This window comes from Macrotis lagotis, chromosome 1, assembly GCF_037893015.1.
Source record: "Macrotis lagotis isolate mMagLag1 chromosome 1, bilby.v1.9.chrom.fasta, whole genome shotgun sequence".
Lineage (NCBI taxonomy): Eukaryota > Metazoa > Chordata > Mammalia > Peramelemorphia > Peramelidae > Macrotis > Macrotis lagotis.
Window position 1 is genome coordinate 329521247 of NC_133658.1, and position 5286 is coordinate 329526532.

Sequence of the window (5286 nt, forward strand, 5' to 3'; positions counted from 1 at the left end):
TAAAACTACCAGAACATTCAAAAGAAAATATCATAAGAGAAGACACCTCAGAGCATCTTGTCCAACTCATTGAAGCGGTAATTACTTTAATAACAACTCTGTTCAGGAAACATTACTAGACATCAGTGAATAGACTTCCTAGCTCTTCAGGGTCCAGGGATTAAGAAACAGGATTTATAGAAATGGAAGAAACTGGGACTAGGAGGAGTATAAGGTCATAAATCAAGAGCCTGAAAAGACCTTAGAGGCCATCAACTTTATTTTATTTTATAGCTCTCTTGTTTTATAGCTGAACAAACTGAAGACCAAGGAATCTTAAAGTGACACAATTATACAGAATCACAAGTGGGATTTGAACCCAGCACTCCTAGGCCAGAGCTCTTTCTACTGTACCATTTTACTTCCTGAGAACACTTATATATAAGGAGGATTTCACTTTTAAAATTTATAGGATATAAGAAATAAGGACCTTCTGCAAAGATTAGTAGAAATTTGTTATAAAATGTGAAATGATCTGGTCCAACTCCTATCTGAAGCGAGTTTTACCTTATTTGGAGCTATAGTGTGTCTCTCTCTGAATCTCCCACCCATTGCTACTAGTTCTGATCCCTTTTTCATGTGACAGTACTGAAGATAAGTGGAGATAAAATTAATGTTCTCCATGTATCTATTTTATCTCCAGGATAAACAGCCTCCAATTTCCATGAAGGAACATCCCATTAGCACCTAGAAACTTTCCTCAACTTAGAGCTCTTAATCAGAGCTCTGTGAATTAAAATTTTTTTCATAATTATATTTCAATCAACTATAATTTGAAGATGTTATTCTGAGAAGGAATCCATAGGCTTCACTAGACCACCAAAGTTAAGAACTCTGCTTTATTTACTCAGACCTTCATACCAGGCTGACTACACACATAAATTCAGGTCACTAACCATGTTCTCAGACTTACTCTCAACTTAGGCCCCAGCTCTCAACGGAAGGAAAAGAGATTGTGTAAGGAGAGAGAAGATCTTCCACAGTAATGTTCTGACTTTAAACTTTAGCACTAATCACTGCCCTGCTTTATGTAACCCACCATCCTCTTCAATTCATCCATATGCAGGAATGGGCTTTAGCCAAACTCTTAAATAGGAAAACTTTGCTTGAGTTTCTCTAACTCCTTCTTTTCCTCTTGCTATCTCTCTGTCTCTTTTTCTCTGTGACTGTGTCTGTATCCGTCTGTCTGTCTGTCTGTCTCTGTCTCTGCCTGTCTATCTCTGCCTCTTCTCTCTGTCTCTGTGTCTCTATGTCTCTCTCTGTTTCTCTGTCTCTGTCTCTGTCTCTCTTTGTCTCTGTCTGTCTGTCTCTGTGTTTCTGTCTCTCTGTCTCTGTCTCTCTGTCTCTGTCTCTGTCTCTCCTCCCTTGCCCTCATCACACTGCTGCTTTACCTTGAGTACTCTGCATTTTGTGTCCAGTTCACACTTCACTATAAACAAGTTTTTCTCAAATAAGGGACTACCAGATATTCATGACACTATTTCTCACCAGCTGCCCTCTTGTTGATGCTGTACATTCCTGTCATGCATAATCTATGGTTTGTCTATAATGAATGACATTTTTTCTGAAAGAATATTATTCATTTGTAGGCTGAATTCACTGAAAATCTCTTTTCTATCTTCTGGTTTTGTCCCTAACCACCTCCACAGGGTCAGTCTGTTATTAATCAGTCCATCAGAACAATCATAGATTCTGTCCCTTTAGTATGCAGAGACTCGACATTTACCTTCAGATTGGGCATGACTTCTTGGGGAAGTAATGCAGTTTGTTACAGAGGTAAAAATGAGCTTCTTTTGAGATACCCTTATTCTGAGGCTGTTGTATTGTGATACTTGGGTTATCAGATGCTTGAGTCACTAAGGAAAGTACATGCAGAAGACTTCTGAAAGACACAGTGCAAAAAATTATTGTCAAACCAAGACATTTTTAAAAGCATGAGTCATTAGAGTGAATGTTCTCGTAGTCCTTGGATTTCTGCTTAGTATTGTGGCAGTTCACCAAGAGAAAATAATTCCTTTGCTGAGCAGCCTCTTTAGAGCCCCTTTTATGTCCCTGTTCCTCAGGCTGTAGATGAAGGGATTCAGCATTGGAGTTATTACCGTATACATCAAAGATGCGATAGTTCCTATCTCTGCTGAGTAGGAGGATGAGGGCCATAAATACACCAGAATGACAGTTCCATAGAAGAGAATGATGACTGAGAGGTGGGAGCCACAGGTGGAGAAGACTGTGCTTCCCATCAGCAGAAGGGACCCTGAAGATTGTGGAGATAATATGAATGTAGGAAAACAAAATGCAAGTGAATGGGATCAAACCAGCCAGGGCAGCATCAATGAACATTACCATCTGAAAGATGTTAGTGTCTGAACAGGAAAGCTTGAGAAGGGGTAGAAGATCACAGAAAAAGTTGGGGATAACATGGGATCCACAAAAAGAGAACTGAACCATGAAGAGAGTGAGGGAGAGGGCAATGAGGTGGGAACAAAGCCAGGACACAGTCACCAGAAGCATACACCGTGCAGGACTCATGACTGTGGTATAGTGAAGAGGGAGGCAAATGGCCACATAGTGATCATAAGCCATGGTGGCAAGGAGGAAATCATCCAGAAGAACAAAAGTCATGAAGAAATACATCTATGTGAGGTACCCAGCATAGGAAATATTCTGATGCTGGGACCAGATATTCATCAGCATCTTGGGTACTGTGGTGGAAGTAAAACAATTATCAACAAAGGAGAGGTTGGCTAGGAAGAAATACATAGGAGAGTGGAGGTGGGAGTTGGAGGCAATGGCCAGTATGATGAGTAGGTTACCCAATATGGTGACTAGATACATGACCAGGAACAGCCCAAAGAGGATCAGCTGATGATCTGGCTGCTCAGAGAGTCCCAGGAGGAGGAGTTCAGAGATGATGGTTGTGTTTCCCCTTCCCATCACATGAAAAAGACTGATTGGAGGGGAGTGTGGCTAAATCAGAATTCAACAGAAGGTAGTGGTATTTCCATCTACCATTCTGATCTCTAGAGTGGTTACTGTGGAAAATGGGACATAATGCCAATATATGTTCTTGTTGGGATTAAGATTTTGAACTAGGCATAAGATTCCTAGGAAATTATGAGATATGGTGATGATAATAATGAGAACAAGAATAACAAAAACCACATTTCCATCATATATAGGAGTAAGGCATGGTGGTAGACAGTTTGTCTCAGTTTCAAAAGCCTTGGGTTTAAATTCTGTGATAAATACCGATTGTATAACCTTGGAAAAATCTCTTAATCTCTCTAAGTTTATAAATTTCCCTATAGTTGTTGCTCTGTATTGATGGTGGGAATCTCCTCACTGGGAGTTCCTTAACAGACTCCTAAGTCCATATCTAGCAAAATGTCTATAGTGCCTTATGGTTTATAAGGTGTTTTCCTTATAACATCACCATGCCAGTATTAATTTTCTCTCTTTTTTCTTACAGATGAACAACTGAGACTCTAAGAAACAAAGATATGTTCTCATCTCATAAGTAGTTTGTGTTAAAGTCAAAACTCAAACCCCAACCCACTGATTTTAAGTCCACTACTCTTTCCTTAATACAATATTTTTAAAACAAAATTTGTATCTATGATTTCATTGCTCTAAGTTATTTCCTAAATGAGGAAAATTCTTCTACCATCATAGATCATATACTATTATGAAATTCCACATCTTAAGTAGTTTCCTGAAGGGTAGTGATATTATTGAATGGGTCCAAGTGTATACAACCAGTGTTGGTCACAGTCGGGAACTTACACTCATTCTCTATTTAGTCTGCCATATGGCCCCTCCACACTGTCCTTCTGAGTCTCAATTTCCTTCACCCTGCTTGTGACACACCAAGACTGTATAGTTTATAACCTGAAATATTCTCACTTCCTTTAACTCTGGAAATCATTTGAGATTTTCTTGGCATGAGTCATCCCTCCAAAGAAGCTTATAACTTCTTTTGTGACTTAGTAGATGGCCTTTGATAACTGATATGGAAGGGGAAAAACCTATTTTTCAATTAGCCAGGTGACAATCCTCTCTGAGAATTCTAAGCTATTCTTTAGAAAGAAAACTTTCAGTATCCCCTACTCTGAATTCACAAATCCATTCTAGTTTGACAGAATTTGCACATTTCTGATATAGACCTTTGGAAATTAGGGTTACTTCTATGCCAAATGGAACTTTGAGAATAAACTAGGACTATAGAGAATATTGAGGTATACCCCTAACTTTCTTTTGTTTTTGGTGGTCCTCTCTGGTGGGTAAAGAGGGATCAGATCAGAGTGCTCATTTAATAAATGCCTTTTTCCAATTATTCACTCATTAATAACCTCTCAACCTCCCTGAGAGACCAGAGGTGGTGAGGAAAAGGTCAACAATCGAGAACTCTCCCTATGTTTGGGGTGAGATTATTTCTTTATTATATATTGGTGAAGATTGAGCCTGAGATAAGAGAATGGGTAAATTGGATCCTGGTTCCATTCTTTGGGCATTATTAGACTTAGTATTTGAACTAATATGCATATTATTATTTAATTGTTCAGACCTGACTCTTATGGAATGTAGAATTAAAGTCTCTTTATCAATAATCATAGTAGTCAGGATGCAATTGACATTAAAGGAGAAAGGGAGAGCTAGATGTTGTATGAAAGTCACCCATCCCACATCCATCAGTTTTTACCTTGCTTTTCCAAGTTATCTCAGCAGGTCATCACTGACAGCATAGTGCTGTCTGTTTCTTCATCTTTCCTATGGAGAATGGAAAATTCACAGCAGGGAGGTGACTGAAAATGAGAAACCAATTTTCCATATAGAGGAGAAGAAAGAGGTAGGACTGGGGAAACTGGGAAGCAAGCACTTGAATCCAGGAACAGCTTTGGGCTTTTCATATTTTGTTGATTCAGCTGATTAGGAGGCCATTGAGACACATTCCCCAGCTTCCTCATTAGAGGCCAAAGTAATTATCTGATAATTATCTGACCTCCATTCTAAGCCTCTCAGGCACAAATTCTCAAAGTTGGAGGGATATGGGACTCTACCTCCTTAGAATGACCAGTTCTGGGAGCAGGCAAAGGAGTTGCTGCCAAACTCTTAGACAATATCTTTTTTGATCCTGAGCCTCAAGTTTTCTAGAAATAAATCGAAGATTTTAATGGAAGATATTTCAGGAGAGATAGGTTTTGGTTCTATATAAGAAAGACCCCCTCCTCCCCTCCCCCCAACACTTAG

At 39.2% G+C, this 5286-nt stretch overlaps 1 pseudogene; it reads right to left on the reverse strand.

Annotated features, from left to right (window-relative positions):
* Positions 1-2033: 2033 nt before the first annotated feature.
* LOC141517444 (olfactory receptor 1E16-like) lies at positions 2034-2973 on the reverse strand (annotated as a pseudogene).
* Positions 2974-5286: the final 2313 nt, after the last annotated feature.